The sequence below is a fragment of the Ischnura elegans genome, chromosome 13 (genome assembly GCF_921293095.1).
Source record: "Ischnura elegans chromosome 13, ioIscEleg1.1, whole genome shotgun sequence".
Classification (NCBI taxonomy): Eukaryota; Metazoa; Arthropoda; class Insecta; order Odonata; family Coenagrionidae; genus Ischnura; species Ischnura elegans.
In genome coordinates, this window is record NC_060258.1 from 13,663,348 (window position 1) to 13,674,722 (window position 11,375).

The window sequence follows — 11,375 nt, forward strand, 5'->3', positions numbered from 1 at the left end:
AAACTTAGCCTATTCAAATAATGAACTATCCGTCAAATGAAATCATATTGAAAATAACAAATAATTTTTAAAGTAAACAATTAAGTTCCTTGCCCTTTCAAAAACCGGCAGGGAAATTTTTGAATATTTTAAACACTTATGGACACAATACTCGACAACACGTGACACAACAATGTTCCCACCCTCCTAATTACCCGCTTGAAGAATTCAAGCACCCAATCGACTCGTTTAAATATAATAGTGTGGAAGTTTACCATACGTTCTTTATTATCATGGAGTTAAAAATACGCTGTAACCAGTGAAAGCGTTTGAATGTAATTATTCTCAGAATGTATTGATTAAAATGTTGTAGACAACCGGAGGTTCAGAGCCACGGTTTTCCATAGGCCTAATTTAAAGAGTTACAATTTTTTCAATACGAAAGGTGACTTATTTCAACTTTATAAACATGTAAAGGATATGTCAATAACACTTCTTCACAAGACTTCATCTTTTCACTTAGAATGCACATTAATGCCTCGTTCTAACAGTTGATATTTACGATTAAAATGGAAGGAATGGGGTTTAAGGATTTAAAAATGCAATAATTTTTAGAAGCACACTAAATTGAGTCATTACGAGCATTAGCTTATATGAAAAACAAGACTTCACTTGCGACAACGTGCAATCGACAGCGCTAGACGTGTAGACACAACAGTGAATCCAAGTGGAGTCGAAACTGATATTCGATTCAATATAAATCGATCCTCTACGAGTTAACTCGTGTGTGTAATCCTCGCTTGAATACAAAACATACTACCATAGAGTATCGTGAGGAATACCAAGATGTACCTGTTTACCAAGTTTCATTGGTCCAACGTACACACTTATCAAGTTATGCCAATTTGCGTATTTGCTATACTAATCGATTCGTACATTAGACACTGCTGACATCTGTACTGTAAAATCCGCAATCCTATTGATATCCCTTCTATGGTCACTCCCTTATCCCTGCCTTCTCTACTATCCCCGCTTTCAAAATTTATCCTATGTTCTTATATTGGTGACGTAGATAGACGCGATGCGTGTATTTCTTACGGGGGCCTAATTGTTGGTATTTTATTGGAAAGCACTGGTAGTTGTAAATGAATTAAATGCCATAACTCTTCATATTTTAAAAGTTTTAGTAGTACCGTATTTTAACTTCACACACATAAGGATTGTTAACAAATACAGATCAATAAACAATCTTGGTAACCAACCAACAGAGACAAAACACAACTGAAAATTACAAATGTCAACACCCCCCCGTAATTGAAGATGTGCTGAAACAGCTCTTTAGCATTTCCATCAAATGAATTACAAATTTTTTTTTAATTATTTTTAAACCATGCCTAAACCTCTCATACATTTTTCATGTTTTATACGATTTAAGCCCTTCGTAAGTATGTCAGCTGTCATTTCCTCAGTGGAGAGAAAATCTACGTTTATATTACCGTTTTCTACTTGTTCTCTAACAAAATGGTATTTCACACCTACATGCTTCATTCTATCATGGAAAACAGGATTTTCTGCTAACTTGAGAGCGCTCTGATTGTCCTCAAAAATAGTAATAATTTCTTGTTCCTGAAATAATTCGGAAATAAGATGTTTTAGATGAATAGCCTCTCTAGTAGCCTCGGAAAGAGCAATATATTCTGCCTCACAAGACGATTGGGCAACACATTTTTGTTTTCTACTACTCCAGGAGACTGGTCCACCTGCACAAGTGAAAACATATCCAGAGTATGAATGCCTATCATTTAGATCATTTGCAAAATCTGCATCAGAAAAACCAAAAATAGGCTTCCCAGTGCATTTGTATGTGAGTCCCATTTCCATAGTACCTTTTAGATAACGAAGTACCCGCTTGGCCATCTTCCAGTGTATATCTGTATGCTTCTTATTAAACTGGGAGAGATAGCTAGTAATGAAGGAAATATCTGGCCGCGTGTTGACGGAAAGATACATGAGAGTTCCAATTAATGACTGGTACGGGACATCTATGATATCCTTACCCTTCTCTTTCATTTGACTAACGTCAACTGGGGTCGAAACAATCTTACAATCTTCCATGCCAAAACTCTTTAAAGCATCTTTAATGTATTGTTTCTGGTCTATCTTGAATACTCCCCTCTTCTCATCTCTTGTAAAATTCATTCCCAGGGCATGTTTGATCTTGCCAAGATCCTTAATGACAAATCTCTTCTTCAATTCTTCCTTCAATTTCTTCTTTTCTTTCTCATCATTGGAGAATATAAAGAAATCATCAACATATAATGTAATAATAACTATTTTAGTTCCAATATGTTTAAAGTAGACACAGGGTTCATGTTTTGATTTAATATACCCTATCTCATACAATAACTTGTGAACTGTTTTGTTCCAAGCACGACTAGCCTGCTTGAGTCCATAAATAGACTTCTGTAATAGACAAACCTTCTTCTCTTCACCTACAGCTATGAAACCTTCTGGTTGTGTCATATAGATGGTTTCATCTAAAGTGGCATTTAAAAAAGCAGTTTCGACATCCAGATGTTCAACATCAAGATTCAGTTCTGCTGCCATAGCCAACAGCAAACGGATAGTTGAACCTCTGACTACCGGAGAAAAAGTTTCTTCAAAGTCTATACCATGAGTTTGAGCAAAACCTTTAGCAACTAAACGAGCTTTGTACTTGATGATCTTACCACCATTGTCTCTTTTCAATTTGTAAACCCATTTACATGGTATTACACTTTTATTTGCAACTCGCACTAGCTTCCAAGTTTCATTTTTTCTAAGACACTCTAATTCCTCCATCATTGCTTTCATCCAATGCTCTTTGTCTTCACTTTGCATAGCCTCTTCAAATGTGGTAGGTTCTTTGTCAAAGAAATTTTTTGCTTGTAAAACAACATGATCAGGAAATTGTTTCTTGTTACGTACCCTTTGAGGATATCTAGGACTCTTAGCAGTTTCTTGAACATTAGTCCCAGCTTTATCTTCTGTTGAGTCTGCATTTTCACAAGGAGAATCCAAAAGAATTTTAACAGCAGCCGCAGCTTCATCTTTTGTTGAATCTGCATTTTCATTGTAAGAATCCAAAGGAATTTGAGCATCAGTACTGCTCTCACCGGAAAAATTATTTTCTAAAAACACAACATCTCTAGCATGGACTACCTTCATATAATTAGAAAGATCCCTAAATTTGTAAGCTTTCTTATTCTCACTATATCCTACAAATATATGTTCCTTGCTTTTGCTATCCCACTTCTTGCGTTCCTCCTTTGGAATATGTACAAAAGCTCGGCAGCCAAATACTCTTAAGTGTGTCAAGTTGGGACGCTCACCTGTCCATTTTTCTTCTGGAGTCATTCCTGTAACGGATCTATGAGGTGATTTATTCTTGAGATACGTAGCAGTTCTCACAGCTTCTTCCCAAAATGACTTAGGTAGTCTGGCACTATGCAACATGGAACGAGCCTTCTCCACAATGCTTCTGTTTCCCCTTTCAGCAACACCATTTTGCTGAGGAGTACGGGGTATGGAAGTCTGGTGAATAATTCCTTCTGACTTAAGATAATCTGAGAATTCCCCATTAACATACTCAGAACCATTATCTGATCGTAAAATTTTAATTTTCTGGCCAGTTTGCTTTTCCATGAGGTTTTTAAACTCTTGAAACTTTACTCTAACTTGATCTTTTGTTTTAATGAAATAGGTAAATATCATTCTAGAGTAATCGTCTATAAATACAAGTAAATACTTATTTCCTTCTAATGATTTTACACTGAATGGTCCACAGAGGTCAGAATGAATCAACTCTAGGCATTTAGTCGCCCTTTTACTTTTGATTTTAAGAAAAGGTTCTCGACTCTGTTTCCCTTCTAGACATGCAGTACATACAGTTCTATTTTCCTCAGGGGCGTAATCAACTCCATCAGCTAATCCATTTCTCAGTAGATTCATACCATAGCGGCAGAGATGTCCCAACCTCCAATGCCAAAGAGTTTGCTGAGAAGGGTTAGTTGTAGCAGCCAGGGACTTTTCTGATACCTGTGACTCTATCTTTTATAACCCGTTACTGGGAAGAGCAGTCATTAAAACATTCCCTGAAATACTACAATCATTATCATGAAAAAATTTAGCACCTTCTTTCGTAAATACTACAACAAAACCTTTTGAAACACATTTTGACACAGATATAAGATTTGTAGCAAGATTAGGCACATGAACAACTTCAGAAATACTACTAATACTGTTGTTGTTATTACTTTTGTGAATCATGACATCACCTATACTGTCACTCTGCAACTTACGTTTATCAGCACACACAATCTCCAAACCAGAGTTACTTTTAACATTGAACAGAATATCTTTATGAGGAGTCATATGGGCAGTTGCCCCGGAATCCACAAACCAATCATTTTTATTGCTTTGAGCACAACCACCAACACCTAAATCCGAGAATAAAGTGTATTGTTTCTTGTGTAGCTGCTTGTGGGTTGAACTCGATGTCTGTGCCGTTTTCTTGGTCTTGTTTGGACAGTCTGGTTTTTTATGGCCGGGTTGGTTGCATCCATAGCAGACGATACCATCTTGAGAGTTGTTGCGTTTCGGGAACTTCTTTTTCTTCGGAAAAGTTCGAGACGCATTGGATGCAAATGCAGTCTCAGTTGCACCATCATTTTTAGACATTTCATTTAAGAGTTTAGTTTTCACCATGTTCACCGTTACTTCAACTCCTGAATTCTCGAGTGCCATTACTAGGGGGTCGTAATGTGAAGGAAGACCTCCAAGCAAAATAGCAACTAAATCCTCATCAGGAATCTCCTTCCCAATATCAGCAAGCTTCTGAGCGGTATCCATTACGGCAGTTAGGTACTCTTCAATGGACGTATAATCTCCGAGGGATAACCGGTACAAAGTCTTTTGAAGGTTAAGTCTCCGGGCAAAACCCTTATCTTCATATGCATCGGCAAGAACTTTCCATGCTTCAGCAGCTGTTCTGCATCTTCTTACATGTATGATAGCGGAATCGTCCACGCACAAACAAATCTTAGCTAGGGCACGCTCATCCTTCCTGGACTTTGAAGCAGCATCAGTATGATCATCATTTGGGTATCCATCAACAGCATGCCACAAGTTTTGATCTATTAAATACGCCTTCAGCTTAAATTTCCAAGTTGGATATCCTTCACGCCCACACAACGGCTTAATGTGAGACGATATACCGGATGCGTCAGACGACATTATGAAGACTTCACTTACTTCATATAATTTACCAGTCCTGGGCCCATAACCTCTGTTGGTATTTTATTGGAAAGCACTGGTAGTTGTAAATGAATTAAATGCCATAACTCTTCATATTTTAAAAGTTTGGTAGCAGAGTTTTAGTAGTACCGTATTTTAACTTCACACACATAAGGATTGTTAACAAATACAGATCAATAAACAATCTTGGTAACCAACCAACAGAGACAAAACACAACTGAAAATTACAAATGTCAACACTAATACAAAAAGATATAAATTCATATTGATATGTCTGCATTAGTAAACATTACTCATCTAAATAATTTATGTTTACGCATAATTCATTCCTTCCCTTACGAATTGTTAAAATTTTTATCCCCGTAACTATGTAAATAGGTCTGAAAAATGGCTCCATCGAATGCAACCTTCTTTCGACCATAACTTCGAGTTTAATTAATCGATCCGCTTGATTTAACTTTTGTCGGATGAATGACATTATCAGTTGTGTTGTGTATGACTTTCTTGTTCACAACTTGATTAACAAAAAAGTTATTAGCGATTGAAGCGTATCCAAGGCGATTGGTATCGATATAACTCGCACGTGAATCAATCGAGCGGAATGGCAATCATTGCAAAAGTTGACCTTTTTTATAATAATGTTACTCTGAAAATTTCATTTATCTAGCTGGAACGGTTGCTAAGATATTTAAGATTGTATGCTCCACAAAAAAATGGCGACAATGATTTTTCGCGTGCAGGATATTTTTCGGAATTTAATTAGGAATTAACCAAGAGGGTTACTGGAAAAGTAAGCTGAAACGTGAGGGTACGAAGTACCCTCTACGGTTTTTCTAGGAGATTCCAAATTTTCATATGGCACATGTCTCAACGCCGAAATCCGAGTTTGAAAATTCACCCTTCACGACAATGTAAAATCGAAATCGTTTATTCCTCGGAATTGTTTCGACATATGAGAATTCCAAGATAGCCAAAAAATCAACCAAAAAATTCTCTACCAAATAAGTCAAGGAAAATGTCGTACGATTATTGCAAGTTGGTCAAAAAAATTCCTAAATTTTTTCCATAAGAAAAGCATAGAAAACGTTCAAAAAATAATAAAAAATACTAAATATCAATTGGTCGCCATGAAAACCATACCAAAAAATTGACCAAAAAATCTAGTCTATGTCCATTGAATATCATGTTCCTCGGACGTTTAAAAGTACGAAATAAAAGCGAAAAAGTTTTAGTCCCATAAGGTTCCCATGTTAATTCAAGTCGATATATCTCGAAAACCAATCGACTTGTTCAAGTTTTCAGATTTTTTCTCCCGATGAATTTTTTTTTACTTTTACGTCCAATAAGCCAAATACCCACGCCTATCACAGTTTGGGCTGCGAATATTGATGAGTCAGTCAGTGGCATATCGATTTGCCATTATATATTAGCTTAACTCGCTGTAGCTCGCTAGGGGGCTCCGCCCCCTTAGAACCCCCGGATCCGGCTTCGCCGTCTAATTTTGTGTTTGGAGAATTTTTTTACGAATAATCTCACCGCGAATGAAGAACGAGATCCAACCCTCGGCTACGCCACTGCCGGTTTCGGCGTCGCAATCTTCGGAAAGGCCTCGTAATTCGTCGAAGCTTTGTCCACTAAGTCCAAAATACCCCTTTTCCGTCCAGGAGGAATGTTAACACCCGCCGAAGCCGCCGTCGTAAGGACCGGTCGGCCGAAAGTACGATATATGTTTTCCGAATCTTTTATTTATCGAAATTTATGAGATTTTTGGAATTGTTCTACTTTCATCTCTGTAGCAAAGGGAGATTAAAACAATCTGTTGCCAACATCCGGTTGAAGATATTGCCAGCATGTATGGTAATCATTTTCATTATTCAACCCACGAAAATAAGTCGAGGGCAATGGAACGTATTCTTTTTTTTCCGTAAAAGGTATTCGCAAACGGATTATCTGCCGGCTTCGCAGAAACACCCCTTGGAAGCTCAGTTCCCAAAATTACCGAGTTAGAGAAGGGCGTGGGTAAGGAAAACGCACCCTCTACAACGCTACGGTCTGCTTCACCGGCAATTTCTTCGGAACGGCTTTGTCATTCCTCGAAGCTCTGTGCACAAAGACCTCGGGGCCGTATTCGCCGTCCAGTGAGGAAGGATAGCGCACACCGACCCACCTTCTCCAGCACACCCCTTGGAACGGTTGGCCGTTGTCCATATAATTCCAGGTGCCGGATTCGCCGGCCATTGGGTAAGGGTAGCACCCGCCCGCCACGTCCGTCGTCGCCAGCGAACTCCTAGTAACGGCTTCGCCGTTCCTTGAACCTCCTCTTCAAAATCCCCGCTGACCTGAGCGGAAGGGGGGGGGGGCGTGGCTAAGTTTACTTATTCCGAACTGTAATGCATACTTTCATGTAAGTGCAAGCTTTGTAAGAAATCGGTCGTACGATAGGCGTCAATTTTTAACATAGAATCCCCTGGTTCGGCTTCGCCGTCTTAGTTGGCGGTTGCCCGAAAAATTTCTATTCGAATAATGTGACCAAAAAGTGAGAGGCTTCGTCTTCGCCGGCCAGGGGGTAGGGAAGCGGACCCTTTGGCTGCTTCACCAAAGGCATCGTCGGCAAAGTCTTCGGAACGTTATCGCTCATTCTCCTACCGCTGTCCACAAAGTCCTCGGGGGATATAGGGATAGAACCTGAAGAACCCACTTCGCGGCTAGCTTGGTCGGCCGCGTCCCCGAACGGCTTCACCGTTCCCTGCCACGGTCAGTCGGAGGGAAGAGTCGTTAACCGCGGCTGCGCTTCGTAAGGAATCCCCCAAAGCTGCGCTGTCTAGACCTCTGGACGGCTTCGGCATTCCTCATTGTGGGCACCACGCCGCCCGGAGATTAAAGCAGTCTAACCGGGGCTGCCGCGCTCATTCCCCTGGACGGGTTCGCAGTTCCTCGCTTAGTGGGGGCTTTTCCACACCCGGGGGTTGAGCGTACCCACCCGGGGGTACCCCGATTGGTCTTCGTAACTGTTTCGCCGTTATTCGTTAAGAAGCGGCTTCGCCGCCCAGGGAGGGTAGAAGCCACCACCGGTGCGCCGCTTCTTCTTCCGGATGCCTTCGCAGTTTCTAGTAAAGGGTGGCTTCGCCAGCCGGGGGTTACTGACGCCCCCCGCGCCCACGTCTGTTAGTCCTTTTAACGGCCGTCGCCGTCTAATTTTGTGGGTGTTTGAAGAATTTTCATACGAGTAATGTGAACGAAAAGTTCTTGTGAAGAGGGAAGGGAAGCGGACCCTTCGATGTGCCACGATCGCGTCTATCCATTAAATCCCAGGGACCAATTTTACCGGCCAGGGGAAAGTAAAGCGCCCGCCGCAGCCAGCTTCGCCAGAACACTCCGAAATGACGTATAGTAGTACGCGGTACAAAATGCGTGAAATAAAATATTTCGTGAATTATAATAATGTTTGGATAGTATTATACTGCGTTACGTTAAATTGTAAGTTATCCAAACAATGATCATAGTGTACATACACGGAATGACCGTTCTTGGAACGTAAAGTATGGCTAAATTGTTTGTATTTAAATACCGGGTTCTACCCATGATTCCAAATACAAATATACATAAATAGAAGGTGATAAGAGTCATTCATTTAATAAAAGCTGTACAGTGATGTGGAAAATGTTGGTGTTCTTTTACCTCAAAAATGCGGCTGAACATGACAATATAGAGAAATATTTTCTCCCGTTATGTGTACGATTCGAAAGCTTTTCGAAATGACTTACTTAAAAAACGAGTAAAATAAATTGAAGAGAGCCTGAAAACATTCATTAGCTTTCCTAGTAAACTGTAACCACCCGTATAGTATCCCAAGGTCGGGAGTATGAAATTAATAGCATGCGTATTTTCGGAAAATAGTAAAATTCAAAGATGGTTTAACTCTTTTCACTGCAACAAAGGTTGACGGAAAGAAATTGTTATTCATGTTAAGTAGAGAACATTTTAGGAATGCATGAGGTATTACTTTACTTCGTCTTACTGTCACAAATACGAGGAAGGGAGCACAAAGTATTGTAAAAAGTACAAATTCTGCGTTTGAATGATGCTATGTAAATTAATTTTCTGTCGAAATAATAATGACGCTGCTGCGTGCATCTGCATAAGGCATAATTTTATAGGTCGTACTAACTTCAATTCCATTTCCATGACAGATTAACTTCCACGGATGTATTTGATTATGCAGCCTACTATTTGGCTATAGGAACGCGGAATAAAGTGAAACAGAAATATCACCAGACCTGTAAGTTTAATGTTCTCTAACATCTTTAAAATTAGCAATTCTAAAACCTTTTCTTCTACGTTAGGCGAGACATGGCAATAGGATCGCGACTTATCGAGACAAAAAAACTATCACCAGACATGTAAGTTATTTTCATTAACATTATACATAAAAATAGGTATTCTAAAATATGTTTTCATTTCTTACGGGATGCATGGCTTCACGAACGCAAATCAGCGTTAGACTTTAGTAACAACCAGTTGCGCAAGGTATTTTCACTATTATTATCCATAAAAATTTAAATTCCAAAACATGTTCATTACTGTTACGCGAGAGAGGGCATCATTAAGGAAAATCAGCGTTAGATGACACCCATGACCACTAACTAAAGATTTTTCACAAACATTTTCCGCATAAATTTACATTCAAAACAACATTCATCACTGCTACGCGAGAGATTGTGCCAGGAAGGTAAAGCAAAGTACATGGGTGCGACAACCAGGAGGGTTATTTTTCTACAATATTAACAATAATAATTTTAATTCAAACCATTTTCATCGCCGCAGCGCGAAATATTGTGGTACAAATTGGTCGTTTACCCTTTCTGTTATGTAATAATGCGTGAAATAAATAGGCAGTTATTCTGGTTGAAACAAAAGAGTGCATATTGCATTGAAATCAGTGTGTTATTTACCTACTTTAGTTGAATTAAGTTATTTAAACTCACCTCGAAAAGTTACATCGCTACATCAAAGTCGCTTTCACTCCATGGTAAAAATCGATCGCTTGCATGAGCGTAGAGGTAGCGTCAACAAGGAACTCCATACGTTTAGTGTGGCTCCATTGATAATCGGTTCACTCTCCGGGATTCCTGTACCCCAAACACTCTTCCCTAACTCCTACGCGTTCCATAAGAAATGCAGATAAAGCTACTTTTTAATACCTGCAGACGTTTTTGCTTTTGCATATTTCGAAACGAGGTTCGGCGAAGCCGCGGCGCAACCGCGGGTAGCGACTCTCCCCTACGACCGACCTCGTCATGTCAAAACTAGTAGCAAACGTTGAGGGGCGGCTTCGCCTCCTCGGTGGTTAGACGGGTCTCCTCCTCCGACAGGGGGTCCAGAGGAATGCAGGGGTTTAAATGTGTGTTATACGTGCGGACAAGAAAAATCCACATTGATTCTGTTGCGATGATTGGAAAGGGTAGGGCAATGTGGCGTAGTGGCGGCGAAAAGTACCGGTAAAAGAAAAACCTAATGGAAATTTTAATTTTTAGGGGAGGTTTCAACAAAATACCGGGGGTTTCATATTTGTGGTCAACCAGTGGTAATAAATCGATCTCATAAATTCCGTGCCGATAGTAGTAGGGATACGGAACAGTGGCGGAATTCTGGAGATAAATATCCAAATAGGCGACCTTTCAAAAAATAATTTTTTTGGGAAGTTTCACGGGGTTATCGGGGGTTTTAATAACTCGTAGTTTTAGGGAACACTGGCTGAATAATGATGAAAACTACCCGCAGATGAGAACTTAAAAAATTTAAATTTTCTGGGGGGTTCCAGGAGGTCATCGAGGGTTTTCAGATTTTTTTCCTGTATTGTTTACGGTGGCCCTCCAATAGCAAATATTCCATATGTAGAGCTGTGAGGGGACGGGCAGTGCGGCGTAATGTCGGCCAGAAAGTCCCAAAGAGGAGAGTTAATGTCACATTTTACACTTTTGAGAGTTTCAGGGGGATACCTGGGGTTTATATGGGTGTACTTCTTGCGGTCACCAGTATTTCATGTGACTTCCGTAGGGATGATTCGTGGGGGTAGGGATCAGCGGTGAAATTGTGACAAA